Source organism: Eublepharis macularius, chromosome 7 (genome assembly GCF_028583425.1).
Source record: "Eublepharis macularius isolate TG4126 chromosome 7, MPM_Emac_v1.0, whole genome shotgun sequence".
NCBI lineage: Eukaryota > Metazoa > Chordata > Lepidosauria > Squamata > Eublepharidae > Eublepharis > Eublepharis macularius.
Genome location: NC_072796.1, coordinates 8,727,518 through 8,748,582, shown reverse-complemented (window position 1 = coordinate 8,748,582; position 21,065 = coordinate 8,727,518).

Here is a 21,065-nt window from a genome sequence, read left to right as displayed (position 1 = left end):
GGCCTGAATTGCCTCTTTATTGTAGATTTTGAGATATTAACCGATAAACCTGTGATTTGAGCAAAGTTATCTAAGGTTTCTTGTAAGAAGGTGAGAGATTCTATAGGGTTTGAAATATAGAGCAGCATGTTGTCTGCAAATAGACTGAGTTTTGAGATGCTTTCCCCCACAGATATGCCTTTAATTTTGTCATGATCCTGTATGGTTGCTGCCAGAGGTTCCAAAGCTATTGCGAATAATAAAGGAGAGCGGGCAGCCCTGTCTCGTTCCTCTCGATAATTGTATGACGTCTGAGGTTTTACCATTAATCTTTAGTTTGGTTCTAGCCTGTGAGTATATTGCTTTAACGGATTTAATAATTTTTTGTCCAAAGCCCATGTAGTAAATGATAAAGGTAATTTGTCTCCACCGAATCAAACGCTTTTTCTATATCAAGAGAAAGCAGTAGTGTATCTTGTTTTAGATGTTTGTTTGCCTCAATTAAATGGAAGGTTTTAAAGATGTTGTCTGTGATGTCTCGATCTGGAATAAAACCCGTTTGATCTGGGTATATATAATGGCCAATGATCTTAGGCAAGTGCTTAGTGAGAATCGATGCAAAGATTTTGTAATCCTGGTTGAGTAAAGAAATTGGCCTGTAAGAGGCCGGTAAGTGGGGATTTTTATTTTGCTTCGGGATTAGAATGACTGTGGCATTGTACCACGAAGGGGGCAAAAGACCAGTTTCTAATATTTTTTATTATTAAATTTTTATTGGAATTAGAAATATTTTGTCATTTATAACAATCAGATTACTTTAATATTCCAGTTCTAACCCCCTCCCTTTCCCCCCCCCCGTTTGTTGACTTCCAACAGTTTTCCAACCCTTTGTCTATTCTTCCCCTACTCATTTCAACTTATTTTGTCAATTAAACATATACTTTCACACTCTTCTAAGCTAGTCTATTATAACACAGTACTAAATCAATTTCCCTTCACTTATCAACTAACTAATACATTCCTGGCATGTTATTCAATAGTAATAATACTGGTAATATTCTCAATATCCTGTACTCTAACTTATTCATTCTAATGTCATCAATATGGGACAAACAATTTATCCCTCCCTATACATAACTTGAGTACTCATAAGTGATGAATACATTTATAAGTCAACCAATTTAACTTATACTCTATATGTTACTCTTTACTTCCTCTTATATCTCTTATATCTCTTATCTTTATAACATAAAGTCAATCAATTTGACTCATATTCTACACATTTCTAAATATACCTATAAACACAATATACGTTCGACATAAGTCAATCAATTTGACCCATGTTCTGCACATTTCTGAATATCGCTATAACCAAAAATACCTTCAGCATAAGTCAATCAATTTAACCTATATTCTATATGCTACTTCTCATTCCCCCCCTTCTTGTATTCATGAATTTTAATTCTGTTAATTCTCAATTACACCCCTATCTGCCAGCAACATAATTAATTAATTAATTTCTATTCTTATATATCACATAATAACTATTACTTAATACTGTATAGAATAATCAAATAGAATAATTGCTTAGTAATTCTTCTTTAACTCTCCTCCCCCCGGTATAGTCACTTCTCTCTTCTTTTGTTTTTCTTCAATAATTTTCAAACTGCCACAGTTCTCCTCCCACCTCCCATTTTTTCACCAAATATTGTTTCAGCTTCTCCCAATCTGTGTTAAACTGTCCTGGATCAAGGTCTCTTAGTTTTCTTGTCAGTTTATCCATCTCCGCCATGTACAGCAATTTGTGAATCCAGTCCTCGATAGTTGGCACTTCTTGTACTTTCCACTTTTGCGCATACAAAAGTCTAGCCGCTGCTGTCATGTAAAAAAGCAATGTCCTATGTTGTGCTGGAATATCTTCCATTCCCAAGTTCAGTAGCAGGAGTTCTGGGTTCTTATTAACTTGAAACTGTAAAATCTCACTTATTACTCTTATTATTTCCCCCCAGTACTGCCTGACTACCTCACAAGTCCACCACATATGGTACAAAGATCCTTCATGCTTTTTACATTTCCAGCATTTATTAGACGTGTTCACATTCCCTAGCGCAATTTTCTTTGGTGTCAGGTACCAACGATAGATCATTTTATAGACATTCTCTTTAATGTTAGTGCATGTCGTAATCTTCAAAGTATTTTTCCACAAATATTCCCACGCCTCCATTGTTATTTCTTTATTAAAATTTATAGCCCACTTCACCATTTGCACCTTAACCACCTCTTCTTCAGTATACCATTTTAACAACACTTTATAGACCTTTGAAATTTCCTTTTTGTCTTCTTGTAAAATTACTTCCTCCAAGTCCGAGTTCTCCATTCTTATCCCTCCCTTGGCACAATCCGATTTATAAAGGTCTCTGAGCTGTCTATATTGAAACTAGTCATAGTTTGGTGACAACTCTTCTTGCGTCTTTATTCTTAATTTAGAAAATTCTATTTGTGTTATCTCCTTATACGTTAAACACTGTTGTTCATTATCAACAGTTCTCGGATCTATCGCTTCATAAGGAACCACCCAGGAGGGAATTCCTTCTTGTAGGTAATCTCTGTACTTTTTCCATATTGTGAAGAGGCTTCTCCGAATGTAATGGTGTAAAAACATAGAATCCGCTTTTACTTTATCATACCATAAGTATGCATGCCATCCAAATATTTTTTTGTATCCCTCTAAGGCCAGCAATTTGCGATTTTTAAGCATCATCCAGTTTCTAATATTTGATTGCAAGCATCCATCAGGAATTGAGCAATCATGGGGCCAATTTTTTTATAGAATTCTGTTGGCAGGCATCTGCAGTAGCGCAGAGCAACCGAGCGGGAGAGCTCGGAGACCACCCACGTGCTATCCCAGCCGCCCGCCGCAGCAAATGGGCCAGCAGTGTGCATGCACCCGTGATGATGTCACATCTGACGTCATCACGCAGGCTCCTGCGTGCAGGGCCGGATCTATGGTTGCCAGCGCCCAGGGCAACCGTAGTCAGGCTGTACACACACGCATGTGCACTCCTGGTGCTGTGTGATGATGTCACGGGAGTGATGTCATCATGCTGGGGCTCCCCCCCGCCCCTGTGGCAAGCCGGCTGTCCCGGCACCAGAGGAGCTGGCGGCAGCGCAAGTGGCTCGGAGGCTGCCCGCGCCGTTCACCTGCCCCTCAGGACAAGGGGCGGCTGGCTTGCCATGCGCCCCTTGTCCTGGGGAAAGGTGAACCGCGCGGGCAGCCTCCGAGCCACTCGCGCTGCCTTTTGCCTTTCCCCAGGACAAGGGGCAGCCGGCTTGCCACGCGCCCCTTGTCCTGGGGAAAGGCGAACGGCACGGGCGGCCTCCGAGCCACTCACTCTGTCTTTTGCCTTTCCCCAGGACAAGGGGCAGCCGGCTTGCCACGCGCCCCTTGTCCTGGGGAAAGGCGAACGGCACGGGCGGCCTCCCAGCCACCCATGCTGCCTTTTGACTTTCCCGCAAGCCGGCCGCCTCTTGTCCTGTGGGAAAGGCAAAAGGCAGCGTGGGTGGCTGGGAGGCCACCCACGCCGTTCACCTTTCCCCAGGCGCGTTCCTGGGGCTGGCAACTGCACCCGGCACCCCCTCTTTGGTGGCGCCGTGGGCAGACTACCCTTCCGCCCCCTGTCGATCCGGCCCTGGCTGTGTGTGTGCGTGTGCACACGCGTGGGCGGCCAGCCAGCCGGCTGCGAACACCAAAAACCCTGGCGCCACTGCTGGGAACACCTCACCTTCCTCTGTATTCTCCTCTCCATTTTCCCTTTCTCTTCTCTCATAGCCTCAACTTCCACTGCTTCCTTCTCTCAACTAACCAAACTATCTTTTCTCTTCACCTCCCATCTTCAGCTATGTTTATTATTTATTTACTTTGTGTAACCTCTCCTTTCTCCACAATGGGGACTGGAAGCCACTTATATGGTGGAAACCAAGGCTTGAACACTGACAATACTGTTGTGGTTGCTTAGCAACAGCCATAGAGGGCATTCATTGCCCTAAAGCTATAGGTTTTGCTTCTATCATTTTGACAGGTTTTAACTCCCTATTTTTTCTTTAAGCTTTTCAAATTTTCTGCAAACCTGGGGCTTTTCTCAGGCTTGTAGAAAGATCTGTCTTGTCTGTCCATGGCTTCAGTCTCTCGATTTAAGTATCCACAGATGAGGCCATGTTGAGAATTAGATATATTGATATATTGATAAGTTCTTTATACTGTTAAATAGGTCTGTAAAGAGGCTAGGAAGATAGTCTTCCTCCTGCTCTTCCGCCTGCTCTTCCCCAAATGTTGTCAATAGATAGCATAGCATATTTTAGTGCATGGAATATCAACATAATAAATGTAGGGATTTTTTGTGTTGTTACTCACTGGTGAGTACCAGCACTTGGGGGGGGGGGGCTCTCACAAGTCTCGAGGAGGAATTGGTGGAAGTTGCTACAACCTTATTTATGAGTGTCGGCACTTCTTTTTTAAAAAAAATACTGAATGAATGTATTATATAATTCAGCATGAAGTTTTTCAAGATGATAGATTTATTCATAAGAGCGACCTATAATTTCAGATGTTGAAAGGTTGGCCATGTTGAAAGGTTGGCCATACTAGACTTGATATTAACCAACAGGGAAGAATTGGTAGATGGGGTGAAAGTGGTGGGGAACTTAGAGGGAAGTGACCATGTCCTCCTTGAATTTCAGTTGCTCTGGAGGGCCAAGGAAGTTCGTAGCCAGACTCGTAGGTTAGATGATCGTAGGCCAACTTTGATGAACTCAGAGGCTTGATGAGAGTCATTCCGTGGGGGAGTGTGCTGGAAGGGAAAGGAGCGAGTGAAGGGTGGGCTCTTCTCAAACACAAGCTTTTGCGAGCTCAAGCCCTCACTATCCCAGCAAGACGCAAACATGGTAAGGGCTCCAAGAAACCAATGTGGATGTACAGAGAGCTCCAGAATAAGCTAAGGGAGAAAAAGGAAATGTTCAGGAAATGGAGAGAAGGACAGACCTCTAAAGAGGAGTATATGAGGGTTACTAGGTACTGCAAATCAGCCATCAGAGAGGCCAAAGCTCAGTAAGAGGTGGGTCTGGCCAAGAGGGCTCACTACAATAAGAAAAACTTCTACAGATATGTGAGAAGCAAACACAAGGTAAAAGAGGCAATTGAACTGCTGTTGGGAGTAGATGGAGAAACTCTGATGCAAGACAGAGAAAAAGCAGATAGGCTTAATGACTTTTTTGCCTCTGTTTTCTCCCTGAAGAACTCAGGCACATCTAGAGATAGTAGAAAATGTGACAGGACACCTGAGTGGCTAATTGACATTGACAGAGAGGTTGTGGAGAGGCATCTGGCTGCACTGGATGAATACAAATCCCCTGGGCCGGATGGGGTGCACCCAAGAGTGCTGAAAACTTTCTAGAGAACTTGCAAAACCCCTGTCCATCATCTTCAAGGCCTCCTGGAGGACTGGGGATGTGCCACAAGATTGGAGAAGAGTGAATGTTATCCCAATGTTTAAGAAAGGGAAGAAGGATGACCCGGGAAACTACAGGCTGGTCAGTCTGACTTCTGTTGCTGGGAAGATATTCGAGCAGATTTTAAAGGGATCAATCTGTAAAAAGGGAGGAGGGACTTCTGGGAAGAAGCAGGAAGCAAGAAGTAGCCTAAGAATACCAATCTGGAGACATGCAAAGACAGAAGAGAGGAGGAAAGAGGGATCCCATTCTGCCATCTGTCAGACCTGCTGCCCCTTGCAGGTTTTCTGTCTTCTGCCTTCTCTGTATTGTATTTCTAACAGCAACAACTCTGTAAGGTAGGTTAGGCTGAGAGTGTTTGAATGGCCCAGGTTCACCCACTGAGCTTCCATAGAAAAGGGGGAATTTGAAACTGAATCTCCCAAATTTTAGACCGAGATTCTAACCACTACACCACACTGAGAATCTATCCTTATTCTAGACATGGTACTAGAGCTGAAATGAATTTGATCCCCTAAATAAGCCTTGTGGGCAGTAGTATATGTGAAAGTAGTATATGGGCAGTAGTATATGGGCAGTAGTATATGTGAAAGATCTTGGGGTAAGAGTGGAGTGGAGTAAATATGAGCAGAGTGATGTGGTGGCAAAAAAGGCCAATTCAATCCTGGGTTGTATCAAAGGGGCCATAGCATCGAAATCGCAGGAGGTCATAGCCCCTCTCTATACTGTCTTGGTCAGGCCACACCTGGAGTACTGTGTGCAGTTCTGGAGGCCTCACTTCACAAAAGATGTGGACAAAATCGAGAGGGTGCAGAGGAGAGCGACGAGGATGATCAGGGGTCTGGAGACTGAGCCCTACGAGGAAAGGCAGAGGGCCTTGGGAATGTTTAGTTTGGAGAAGAGGAGATTGAGGGGGGACATGATTGCTCTCTTTAAGTATTTGAAAGGCTGTCATTTGGAGGAGGGCAGGGAGCTGTTCCAGTTGGCAGCAGAGGGTAGGACCCGAAACAATGGGCTTAAATTACATGCACGAAGGTACCGGCTGGATATTAGGAAGAACTTTTTCACAGTCAGAGTAGTTCAAAAGTGGAATCAGCTGCCTAGGGAGGTGGTGAGCTCCCCTTCACTGACAGTTTTCAAGAAGAGGCTGGATGAATATTTGTCAGAGATGCTTTAGGCTGATCCTGCGCTGGGCAGGGGGTTGGACTAGATGGTCTGTCTGGCCCCTTACAACTCGATGTTTCTATTTATGACCTTGTTTATCCTCTAACTTTAGACAATAATAAATCAATTAAGTTTTTGTGTGTTCAATGTTTTCAGCTTCAAAACTGTGTCTCTCTTTTCTGTTAAAGTTGTTCCTGAATAAACTCTCTTCATTCACTCCTTAATCAGACTCAAGATCATTCCTAAGATATACCAGAGCCCAGGGCTTTTTTTCAGCTGAAATGAGGTGGAACGGAGTTCCGGCACCTCTTGAAAATGGTCACATGGCTGGTGGCCCCGCCTCCTGATCTCCAGACTGAGGGGAGTTTAGATTGCCCTCAACGCCGGTGGAGTGGAGGGCAATCTAAACTCCCCTCTGTCTGGAGATCAGGGGGCCGGGCCACTGGCCATATGACCATTTTCACCTAGGGCGATTTAAACTTTAAAAAACTAACTTGCCAAGAATATAAAAGGACTTAAGTATGTTGTTGAAAGCTATACTAAGCAATGTTGTAATTGGACCATAATTGATGCGTTTAGTTTTCTTTGCTGTGTTCTTTTCCTTCGCTTTTTTCTTTTTTCCCTATTCCCTTACCCTTTTCGTTTCTTTTCAACTGTTTATCTAAGTGAAAAAACCTAATAAAAAATAAATTTTAAAAAAAACTTTAAAAAACTCCCCCCTTGTACCAGCTGACCCAAAGTGACGTCATTGTGTGGTCCTGGACAGGGCTTTTTTTCAAGGGGAACGCGGGGGAAAGAAATTCCAGAACCTCTTGAAAATGGTCACATGGCTGGTGGCCCCACCCCCTGATCTCCAGACAGAGGGGAGTTGAGATTGCCTTCTGCGCCGCTGAGCGGCACGGAGGGCAATCTCAACTCCCCTCTGTCTGGAGATCAGGGGGCGGGGCCACCAGCCATGTGACCATTTTCTCTGAGGGCAACCCACTGAGTTCCACCACCTCTTTTCCCAGAAAAAAAAAGCCCTGCCAGAGCCTGCAGTTTCAAGGATAAAATGGAGGAAAAGAGAATTACATGCTGCTTTGGATCCCCATTGGGGAGAATGGCAAGGTATATAAATAAAATAAAAATTAGCAATGTTGTGTGAACCAGACTGAAGTTTGCTTCCCTATGAGCACAACTCAGGCACAAAAGTAAAGTATACCAACAATTCTGCCACTTAATAGTCCTTCTTGGAGTATAACAGGGCCCATTACACAATGTACACGAAACTTGTACATTATATAGGAAACCTTGGCTTTCTCTTTTGTATGTTGGCATTCAACATAATAAAAATTTTAAAACGTTTAGACACTTGACATTCACCACCTCACTTATGCACTAGTTTTCATTTCTATACTTATCAGAAGAGTTTATGAATACATTTAAAGCTTCTCAATTCACATTTAAAAGAAAACACACACACACACACAACCCCAGATGTTGTGTGTTAAATGAAATGCTATAATTGTGCCTTGTGGCTTATTCCCCAGAAACTTCACTCTCCTCATTTATTCCTTTACAGACATTCACAGAATTCATTCTCCATTATGAATGAAAATTAGCTCTAATGTCCTTCAGAAAATAATGTAGGGCTTTGGAGCGATGGAAGGAAGTTCAAGGGAAATACACCAGGTGCCCGAGCATGAACAAACAATTGATAGCCTTTTCCCAGACCTTTCTATCCCCCTCTAAGTATACATTCCAGTAGTCTGCATCAGCTGTTGTTGTTGTTGTTTTAATTTTTGATTAATAAAGATTAGCAATGCCAAGGGATGGATAGACTGATCCTGTGGCCTCCCTATGGCTGGCAAAACACATCTACACTAAGTCACCATAATATAAATGTAACCACCGTCTTATGTACTCCCAACAGTGGGTTACAGACAAAACCAGTACAATAAAAATGAATGAAAAACATTAACAGCCACCCTCCATAGCACCACCAACAAACTTGCTACCACTAGCCCATCAATAACAACAACAACAACAACAACATAATTCAATTTATATGCTGCCCTTTAGGACAACTTAACACCCACTTAGAGCTATTTACAAAGTGTGTTATTATTATCCTCATGATAATCACCCTGTGAGGTGGGTGGGGCTGAGAGAGCTCCGCAAGAGCTGTGACTAACCCAAGGTCACCCAGCTGGCTTCAAGCGGAGGAGTGGGGGAATCAAACCTGGAGGGCAGGAAGGGTTTCATCAGTGCTTAGTTTTTGTGGCTCTTCTTACATGCCCAAGGTAATGCTGATTGTCACCTTGGGGTCAGCTAGCAATTATCCCCAGGCCAATTTGGCTAGGGATCCTGATAGTGTTTTGCCATCTTCTGGGCATGGAACAAGGGTCACTGGGGATATAGGGGGGCATGTAGTTGTGAATTTCCTGCATTGTGCAGGAGGTTGGACTAGATGACCCTAGAGGTACCTTTCAACCCTATAGATCCAGAGGAGTTAGCCGTGTTAGTCTGTAGTAGCAAAATCAAAAAGAGTCCAGTAGCACCTTTAAGACTAACCAACTTTATTGTAGCATAAGCTTTCGAGAATCACAGTTCTCTTCATCAGATGCATGGAGGGCAAGAAGAAACTGGTCCGATATAGAGGAGGAGAGGGGAGGGAGGAGTAGATGCAAACAGCTCCTTCTGATATGGAGATCAGTTTGCTTCTGTAAAGGAAATCAGTTACCTTTGATAATCAGATAACCATTCATAGTCCCTATTCAGTCCCAGCTTGACAGAGTCAAATTTACATATGAATTCCAATTCAGCAGCTTCCCCTTGGATTCTCCAGATTAGAGTCCTGCCGCTCTTAACCACTACTCCAAAGTGGCTCTCATCATAATGACACTCACTGACAACACTCCCATTTCAAAGTCTCTTTCCCACTGTGCATCTCTCAGGAAGGCTTCCTCTTCTACCAATAAATGTGTGTTTACAAGGCAGACTCCTTTGTCTATACTGAGAGCCACTGCACCACACCGTGTCAGACCGAGGTATGGGAGACCTACTGTTCACACCCCTGTTCTGCCATGGAAGCTTGCTGGGCAACCTTGGGCCAGTCACATTCTCTAAGCCTAACCTACCTCACAGGTTTGTTGTGAGGAAAAAATGAAGAGAGAGTGTTGTAAGCTGCTCTGGGAAGAAAAAAATACAAAAATGCAGAGGGGAACAATAACAAAAAAAATCTAGAAAGTATATGTATATTTCAAATATATTACAAAGTGCAAAGTGTTACATGAATATATATTTAATTTAATTTATTACATTTATATTCCGCCCTCCCCGCAATATCAATATACAAAATGGTACCTGTATGTCCAAATCCAATATACAATAATTTTATAAAAAGATATTATAAACAATGGCCCTCCTGTATATAGTAGCAGTCTATTTTATATTTCCAATGCAGGTGCTAGTGTAAATCAGAAGCAAAAGGAAAAGACGTCAGTGCTTCAACAGTCAAAGTAAATATTCATAAAAGTGAGAATGATAAGTCTTCAATGTTCTTTATACTCTCTTTTCTTTCCACAGGTGCTGTAGTAGGGGTACAAGGACCCTGCGACTCAACAAGAAGCCAGCGAATATCTTGTTTCGTCAAAACTTCCTTAGGAGTTGCCCAATAATCACACAGCCGCCAACAATTTGCAGTGCGGATGTACCCCCTAAAGAGCTTCCTGGTGGTCTACTTTATGTGAGTTGTTGTGTGATTATTGGGCGACTCAGCAGTTTACAAAGTGTGTTATTATTATCTCCACTACAATCATCCTGTTTGGTGGGTGGGGCTGAGAGAGCTCCAGAAGAGCTGTGATTGATCCAAGGTCACCCAGCTGGCTTCAAGCAGAGGTGTGGGGAATCAAACCTGGTTCTCTGGATTAGAGTCCTGCTGCTCTTAACCACTTCACCAAACTTGGTATTCTCCAAGTATCTGGTCTCTGCCATTGCCTTCATCAATGCCTGGCAGCTTGAACAGATGGCAACCGTTCCATCTTCCGGCAAAGAGAAATCCTTATATGGAGGTCAACCACAATCATGAAAGGTCGATTTCACAAGATAGGGCAGGCTTGTGGTCAGCTGGTGAACCTCATGATTGTGCAAGGATATGAGCCCTATCCAGTCTGTCTCTCTTGAGAAACGGGAATTCCTCATATTGTGTCATGTATGCCTGCATACCTGCCATTAATGTGTTTTGCATTTTGGGCTGATCATAACTGTGTGCTCTTGTCTTATTGTATTCGGTATACTGTATAAATCATCTGAGAGTGTGTTAACTGCTAACACGTAATGTTCTGGGCCAGTGGGGATTGACTGTTATCTGTTGAAAATATTTACTTTCACTTCTATGGTAAGTGTCCTTGGATGTAAACTGCGGGCAGTGAGCGATGTATCATCTCAAAGTCTGGGATGATTTCATTCTGTAGTATGTCTAGCCTAAACTAATCAGTTCCCATGTAACTCTTTGGGGTTTTCGCACCAGAATGTCAATGGACCCAAAGGGCAGGAAGTTTCCCTATAATTAGTAGTGGCTTTTTTTTTAATAGTCACTTCTGCCAATTGCTACCTTTGTGTGAACACCTTGAACTGTATGGATCTCTAATAAAGTTGCTTCAACTGGAACACCTGTGTGTTAACTGTGGAGAACTTTAGGGACCTGACTGCCAAGGATTGACATATTGATGCGTTTTCAATAAATTAATTTCTGGTTCCTAAGGAGTTCCAACTGCTGGTGTGTTCGCTTTCAAATTTAATATTTTCATGTATGTGATACTTAATAGAATTTCTGAAGTCCTTAGACCAAGTAAAAATGGACTATCAGTTTAATTTTCAGTAGCTATGTTTATATAAGCTATTCTTTTCTGAATATTAGAATACAAGTGAATATATAGATATCTTTCTCTCTTGCTTCACAAATGTGATTTCCCCCCCTCTATTGTCAACATTATTGTTGATCCTGAAATTATAGTGTAAGGAGAGTTATTTTCCAGGAGATATTGCAAATAAAAATGAATTATAGAAAATAGCAACAACAAAAACAGTTAAATAAACCTGGAGTTTACAGGGCAAAAATACAAAAATAGTTCCCAATAGCTCATTTAGCTTTGTTCAACTGCATGATTTTTGAGAGGGTACTAAATAAGGAAGTGGGGGGTGGGGGCAACAGACAATACTGTTAAGTACTTCCCAGCAGCTGTCTCCATTTGCTACTTATCCCTCATTATTATCTCTATGTGTATTTTCCAGCTCACTCCAGACACCACTGAGGTAGAAGCCAAATTTGATCCTTTCCTGACCCAGTCCCCTCCACTGATGGGGATTCCATAGTGATAAATAAATCATATGTTGGCCCCAGAAACCTAATTAAAGGAATCCATGTTTGGGCTGTTAGCAGAGTCTATAGTTTAGCAGAGGAAGCGTCATTATAGATGGTTGTGAGCTGGTTCTGCTGGCTGGTGTGTGTGCAGAAGAGAAAATAACGCATACACTTGCTTATATTTAGAAAGGAAATAAGAGTTTTTTTATTGTAGGATAGGATAAAGAGTTCTTTATTGTAGGATATTCTGATAGGAAAGGAGGAGAGATAGATCCTAACCACCTACCTAGTCTAAGGATGGGCATGGATGCTAGGACAAGTCCTGCATCCATGCTTCCAAGATGGAGGGAGGAGAATAAGAGAGATGCTGCCTGGAACAAAGCCAGGAAGAGAAGAGGTGAGAGGGAGGAAGTCAGGAGGATAAAATCCTGAGAATAGCAATCTACATATCAAAGGATAGTCAGAGCTATAAACAGTAAACTGAATGCCCTAACCTCTCTATCTTTCTAACTCTTTGGTTTGTCTCCCTCTGAAACCTGAGGAAAAGGACAGCGCTGAATCCTCCTCTTCCAACACAGGACAGGGTAGCCACCAGGGCTAAATAGATCTCTCCATATTTCCACTTCATCTTAATGAGGGATGTTCTGGTAATTAAATGGTATGTGGAAGCATGATGCTCATTCTTACATGTGATTCTGTGAATTCACTGCTACCAGGAAGAGATTGACAAGAGATTTGGCCAGTCTTGGAGTGTCACTGAACAACAAAGAGGCAGCCTCGGTGTGAAACCACACTACAAACAAATGGGAAACTAGTAACAAGAATTGCCAACAATCAACAGGATATGTAAACAAGTGTTAATAAATATAAAGTGCTCAGTGCTCCAAATCCACCATACATTTCATTACAAATATTTCCTTTTTGATCCAAACCATGCTAGTATACAGATGACACTTCATTAAATACAATCAATACTCAATAAATACACGATAATTACAATAATAAACAGCAACAGTGAATCCACTCATCAGCCAGGAAGTGTAATATAACTGTTCCTTTTTGTCTTACAGATGTGAAAGTTCTTAGAAACATAAAGTTCCTGTAACCATCCAAGTTAAGCAGGGGTCATTTCGTAGAAAAAGAGCTGGAGGAACTCATTAGCATAACTCATTAGCATATGCCATGCCCCTTGACATCGCCAGAAGTGTGTCATTAGCATAACTGATTTGCATATGCCACACCGCCTGACATCACCTATCCTGGCTGTTTTGGACCCAATCCTAGCTATTCAGGGCCAAAATTGGGCCCAAAATGGCAAAAAGGGGCTGAAAATGGCTGAAAAGGGGCCCAAAATGGTCAGAATTGGACTGCTGCTGAGCAGGAGAGTGATCCACCACCTGTCAGAGGCCCAATCTGGGCCATTTCAGCGCCAATCCAGGCCGAAATGGGCCCCAAAGGGCTGAGAGTCAGGTGGGCGGGGCCACTTATCATGTGACCTCTTTGGGGAACTACCTGAACTGTGTTCCTGTGCGTTCCCCCTCGAAATGAGCCCTGGAGGTAAGTCTGAGTCTTGGTGCCAACCCAGATAAATCTTTGTTCTCTGTTCTGTTACAGGTTGCTGAGGAACATGTGCACTCTTGTCAAAATGCCGTGGAGGAGGGCATTCTTACATCTATGAATTCACTGCTACCAGGAAGAGATTGATAAGGTTTGGCTAGTCTTGGAGTGTGAGTAAACAAACCTGTACCATCTTCACAATCATTTGTGTATGTATTTGATTTCAGGCTCTTTTTCTTTTTTAGCTCGAGTTAGAAAGGGAAAATAGGAGACAGCTCCCTGTGAAAGCTTAGCCAGTGGGGAAGTAAACATAAGTTTTGTGGCATCTTAAAGACTTCCACAATTTAGTCTGACACAAGCTCTCATGGCCGACAGCCTGTTTCCTCAAATGCACAGGAGACTCCAGCACACGAAAGCTCAAGCTGTAATAAAATCTTGCTAGGCTTTTGAAGTGCCACTAGACTTCTGTTCATTTTTGCCATAACAGACCAACAAGACAATCCTGAACACCTGTCTTAACCCATTGCCTTCAATCAGAAGGGTGCAACTATATTGAGGGTCGTACAGCAAGACAGGTCTGGAAATTATCCAGATGTATTAGGAGAGAGCGGAGAGCAACTGTGCCATAAGAGCTAACAAGCTGAGCTGCTAATGAACTGGGAAGTACCAGGTTCAAATCTTAGACCTGCCTGGTGCATTGTAAGTCATCTCAGTCAGGCTTCTAACTTCCATCTTTCAGCCCCACAATCTGCCATATGGGCAGATAATAGTTAGTTAATTAATTTTTTTGGAATGGATACAAAGATAATGTGGGCAAGCTGTACTGAATAGTCTAAAGTGCCATATCAATGTTCAGTAACGTTTTCATCAACGGCACCTTCAAATACACTCAATCTGGGATGATTGTATCTAATGATGTACTGTATATTTTGCACCAAACTTACAGGCATTTGCACTTATTGAATGAAGTCTCTCTGATTGTACATTAGATCTTTAAATAAGTGGTTAGTTTGTATTCTGTCTAGAATTATTCCAGCCTGTCCTTTGTACAACTTAGATATATGTATTAGATATATTATTAGTATTGGTTGTTAATAACAATAAACATAATCATATCTGATTCTGAAAAATGTTTGGCTTTGCTCCTGGACTAGTTTGGGGTGTAACTGGATTCCTTGATACTTTTTTGAGGATTGCATATACAATATAGCAGGGAAATTGGGGGCTGCTGGAACAATTTACATGACACCTGATAAAAATCCTGTATGCAGTGAAAAGGAAGTGTATTTCAATACTGTGCATGTTATGTTGCCTGGTTGATATGTAGAGAACTTATAGGATCCTTACACTGGTTGTCTATCGTTGTAGTTATCATGCTGTGGACTGTGTTATGGTTTTATTGTTGAGTGTCTTAGATGGTTTTCTTTCTTTTTTTTACTGCAAAAGAAAAAAAATTGAAAAATAAAAAGTTTAAAAAAAGAAAAGGAAGTGTAGGTGGGTGGGAAGAACAAGCCTGTTTGTAAAGCCCACTCTTCCTGATAACAGTCCTAAGTCTGCAGGGTCTGTCTTTTCTTGCCCTTACATCAGGCTTTTTATCTTAATCAGAATCAAAGTTTTCATATCTTTAAAATGTGGAATCCTCCTGATACTCATTACTTGGCCATGCTGATTCCTCAGGTCTTCAAAACTCTGGTTTAAGGTACAATTGAACATCCTGATTAGTATTAATGCTTCTTGCAGATTTGCATGCAATAATCTGACCTATTATTGAAAGTTTTCTGTGAAAGGATTTTCTTCCTCTTGTAGTTTAAACCCATTGTTTTGAGTCCAATCCTCTGCTGCCAACAGGAACAGCTCCCTTCCCCACCCCTAAGTGACAGCCTTTTAAATGCTTAAAGAGAGCAATCGTGTCTCCCTTCCACCTCCTCTCCTCCAGACTGGACATTCCCAAGTCCCTCAGCCTCTCCTCGTAGGGCTTGGTCTCCAGGCCCCTGATCATCCTGGTTGCTCTCCTCTGCGCCTGTTCCAATTTGTCCACATCCTTTTTGAATTGAGGCCTTGGTTAGGGTTTTTTGAATAATTTCCCAGTGGAATGTGAGAGCAGTCCACCATTCCCCTAGATCTTCTGGTTGTTGAGATTGTGGGGTCTGAGTAAAGGGCATTGCTGTTCCTTCATAGCCCTGTGCTATTTTGAAGGGGGATGCACCCGTGGAACTGTGTACTGGGTTGTTATATGAATATTCAGCAAAAGCCATAAAATCACTCAAATTATCTTGTTGGTAATTAATGTAACACCATCAATATGCAGATGATACCCAGCTCTATATCTCTCTATTCAAATCACCACAGGATGCAGTAGAGATCTTAGGTTGCTGTTTGACAGCTGTGGTCAAATGGCTGAAAGCAAACAAACTGAAACTTAACCTAGACAAGATGGAAGTGATGCTGGTTGGAAAGGCAGAGATTTTGAAGGACATTCCCTCTTTCAGTAGAGTTTGTCTGACCCTTGCAAACTCAGTCAAGAGCTTAGGGGTTATAGTGGGTCCAGCACTACTGCTAGAAAAACAAGTTAAGGCAGCTGCAAAAAATGCTTTTTACAAACTCAGCCTAGCCTGGAAGATGGCCCCCTACCTCGACAGGGCCAATTTGGCCCCCTGGATCCATGCTATGGTAACTTTGAAACTTAACTACTGCAATGCACTGTACATTGGTCTCCCCTCTAAGTTAACTCATAGACTCCAGTTGGTACAGAATGCTGCAGTTCGGCTATTATCATGAACCATGAATATTTCTCCTATTCTACAATCCCAGCATTGGCTTCCTATCAGTTACCAAGTCCAGGGCCATTTCCACATTACTCACCATCCAGAATGCTGTGGAACGTCGTGAAAAAACACGGAAGATAACGTCTTCTCGTGCGAGTTTTGCACGATGTTGCACAAAACTCATGCAAGAAAACGCTATCTTCTGCGTTTTTTTCATGACATTCCGCAGCATTCCGGATGAAGGTGAGTAGTGTGGAAATGGCCCCATATCAGCTATCACCTACAAAGCTCTCTACAGCCTTCACCCATCATAGCTACAGGACCGCCTCTCTCCCTATATTTCACCACAGCAACTTCAGTCATCTGAACAGGGCCTTCTGCAGGTACCACCCTTCACATGGACAAAATGAATAGCTGCCCATACATGGCTCCCACTATATGGAATTACCTACCTGAGGAGATTAGGAAAGTTCCTGCTCTCCTAGCCTTCCATAAACAATGCAAGACTGAATTGTCCAAGAGGGTTTTTGCTCAGATGGGAGGGAATCAGGTCTTGCATGGTATCCCAAAGCACTTCACTGCATCACTCATTGTGTATGAGTTAAAGTTACTTTATTGATGAGCATACCAGTATCAAGATAGCTGTACAAGGTTATTGGCTGGAATGAGGCTAGTAACTAAAGCTAAGGGAACTATAGTTCAACACACACACACCCTAGTGTAGGAAAGTCTGTTAGAGTTTGAGCGCACAAAGTGTGAGAACACAGGAAGGGAAACATAAACATTCCACAGTCTTTAGGTCTTTCAGGTCACTCTCCCAAGCTGGCCAGTGGCTGTTACTAAAACATCTGCAAGATAAGCAAGCAAGCATTCTCTCCTTGCTCAGGGTACCTTTGCATATTCTCAGAGGACTCAGAACACTGGCAATAAAAACAGAACAACACTGAAGCATGAATAAAACACCACCATGACAGATATGCTGGGGCTTATCTGACAGAGGGCTGTACTGTAAAAAAGTAGCCTCAAGAGATCCATCAGTAGGGATGGAGAACCCATCAATAAAAGAATAAGGAGGAACCAAAGACTTCACTACTATTTTGGTAAACAATGAAGGACCATAGAGTTCACGACGATTGCTGTAAACAGTGAGAGTCCATAGACTTCGCTACTATTGCTATAAATATGATTTTACTGGGTAGTTCCTATGTTGTTTAATATATCAGTCATGGAATTTTTCTATACTCTTGTTTCAACACTGTTAAATCTTTAAACCTTTCTTTCATTCATTCTTTCTTTATCTTTAAATCTTGCAAATTGCATGTATATACCCAATACATGTATTTTGAAATGTTGTGCTATTGATTGTACTCACTCAAACTATGTAATCTGCCTTGAGTCTCAGAGTTAAGCTACAAGAGACAAATTACACAAGGTGGAGGATGTGAAGAGAGTGGCAATGTTAGCCAGAGAGATCAGAAGGCTTTGTCAATTTACCCTCTCTACAGAGCCAGCAAAGATGGCTCCTCAGAGGGTTTGTTTATTTCTTCTTTGCCTCTTAAAAGGGGAAGTGAAACTGACAAAGCCTTCTGGAGGCAAAGAGGAAATTTACACACCCTCTGAGCAGCCATCTCCCTGGCTCTGTAGAGACAAAGCCTTCCGATCACTGTTAAAACTCAGCTTCCCGGCTAACATTGTGACTCCCTTCACGTGCTCCTCCTTGTGTGATTCATCTCTTGTAGTTTGGCTCTCAGTGAGAAAGACAGACTATAAATGACATAAAAATAAATTTTAAAAAATAAAAATTTTAAAATTTTAAAAAAATATTATGAAGTGCCTGACCATGCACAGAACGAACAGAAAGATGTTGTATTAAACAACTGTGGAGTAAATGCATTCAAATATTCCCATGAAAAAACTTAGAAGTCCAAGGTGGGCAATTTGCCCACAGATCTCCTTTGGCCAGGTCAGGAATGTTCAAACCGTACAGTAAAGCCACAGCAAGAACTGAGCAAGCGCCTGCTTGCTCTACTCGGTCCTAGAGAACCTCATCTTGACCTTGCTGCCTGAAGTCTATTATCGGGAACCTGCAACTTGCTTCCACTGTTAGATGATGGCCACTGAAAACCATCCCCCTCCTGGCCTTGCTTAACACCCAACAAAATAGGATTGATCAAAATACGTCAACAGATATAATGGAAGGATTTGAATTGCCCATCACACCAAGCTTTCCAGATACAACAGTGTTCACAGGATTGTTTTAGGAAATCCAGATATACCTATCAAAAGACCATGTGACTCTTTGATTTATGGAGGTTATAATAAAATATTGAATGGGAACCTTTATAATTTTCTACTAGGTACTGAGATGGAGAGAAATTGTTAATAAGATTTGTAGTATGAAGATTGCCCTGACCTGGATAGCCCAGGTGAGCCTGATCTCATCAGATCTTAGAAGCTAAGCAGGATTGGCCTTGGTTAGTAATTGGATGGGAGACCTCCAACGAAGACCAGGGCTGCAGAGGCAGGCAATGGGAAACCACCTCTGTTAGTCTCTTGCCATGAAAACCCCACCTGGGGTTGCCATAAATCAACTATGACTGGAGGGCACTCTCCACCACCAATGTGGGGATTAAAGATATATGCCATCCATTTTGAAATGAATTGCACTCGAATATTGTGAAAGTCTTGATAACTTGTACATATAAAACCGATAGACTTTTTAAAAAAAATCTTATCTAGCACCATACAAGTTGCAGATGATCTTCTATAGTGTAAAATAATGCAGGCTGGAGAATTGTGGACAGTGCACAATAAAGGGAGATTTTTGTTTCAGGAAACAGGATCGCTTTCCAGAATATGTAGCAGAGGAAACAATTATCAGGGTCTGCAGAACTTAAACCAGGAACCTCAGGGTGTGTGGCCTGGGCTTAGTTTCCAGAAAGAGTTGGAACAAAGGCTTCAAAGCCTTTATCCTACACAGAAAGCAAGGGGGAGGGGGGAATATATAACTCCATGTGAAAAGCCTCTTGCTAAATCAGGCCCAGTCTTTATTTATCTGGTCAATAAAGCAGTATCTTTTTACTTTCAGTTAAAAATACATTCTCTCCAGGTCTAGAGTTTGCTATAGATGACCACAGAGACTGCCGCCCTGACATTTTTTATTTCATTTATTTAGGACAGGTTTCTGCCACCTCTTCAGAGTTCTGTTCAAGGCAGCTTACAATTAAAGCTACATAACTATATAAAAACAGACCCTTAAAAACAGGCCATTGGAGATAAACAGCATTAACAACTATCCATAAAACAGAAACTGAATATTTAAAAGCTGGTAAAATACTGTCCCCACCCCCAAGTAAAAGCCTGGGAAGAAAATATGTGTTTTGGACTGGTGCCTAAAAGAAAGTAAAGTTGGCATCAGGCGAGCCCCAGGAGGAGGAGGAGGATGTTCCAGCAGCCAGGTGCCACCGAAGGAACGGCCTTGTCTTTAATCACCGCCTGCCTCACATCTGAAGGCAGGGGCACAAAGAGCAGGGCTTGAAAGACAGATCTTAACTGGGGGGCTGGATATTACAAAGGTCCTTCATTAAGGAGTAGAGGTTAAATTCATTGGCAGAGTTGTTTGTTTGTTTAAAATCTTGCTTTTACTCCAAGGAGTTCCGGGTAACTTCCCATCATTCTCCTCTGCTCGATTTTATCCTCACAACTTATAGAAACACAGCTTATAGAAACTTATAGCTGCTTTGTACTAAATCAGACCATTAGCCCATCAAGGTCAATATTGTCTACTCGGGCAGGCAGTAGCCCTCAGGCAAGTGGTCATTCACATCCCCTCCTATCTTTTAACTGAAGATGCCAAGCACCGAAATTGGCACCTTCTGCATGCCAAGCAAAGGGTCTTTCACTGAGCTATAGCCCCTCTCCAAAGCCATGGCTTCTCTCCTCTTCTGGGAGGTAACTTTGGCTGAGCAGGGGTGGAAAGACCCAAGCCATTTACAGAAGGACATGTTCCGCCAGTTCTGAGTGAGGGTTCCCAGATCTACTGTCAGTCCAAGTAAAAACTACTAGTATAGATGGGCCAAAGTTTCCTTATATTCTTTTGGTGTATAGAATCAACACACAACAAAATTATGATGCATTGGAGGCTCTTTTTTAGCACAAGCTGATAGCAGTCACCCAAGAGCTGAGCACAGCTTCCTTCATCAGGAATTGGAAGTCAACAGTTTTATACACACACACATACATATTTACGCATGTGTGTGTGTGTGCACCTACAGCTATCAGAACAATGCTCACATTTTATACTTCCAGATAATTGTTACCTAGAGATTCCGCTCTCTTGGCTATCGGCTTCTCTCAAGCACTACAATCTCTTCTGCTTTGTGTGCCGCATAGTTACTCTCTGCTATTTCCTCCTGCTCTCCCTGACATTTGTTAACCTTCCAGTAATGAAATTCACTTGCTTTAATGGCTTAGATCTCGCTATAGTTGCTGTCCTCACACTTGGTTGGTACCTTTTGTTACCGTTCCTGCAGGCTTCCATCAACACTTACACAATAACACTCCTTGGTCTGCAGCACTTTCGGCACCATTCGCTGCCTTGTTGCTAATTTTCAAAATGCACAGCAGCTGAAAATATCAGAATGATTTATTTACATCCCCCTATCATACTAGTTGGCCATTAGGTTCATTTTATTTTTTATTAAACGTCTCATTGTGAATATCGGTAATTTATATTTTTATTCACTTCATTT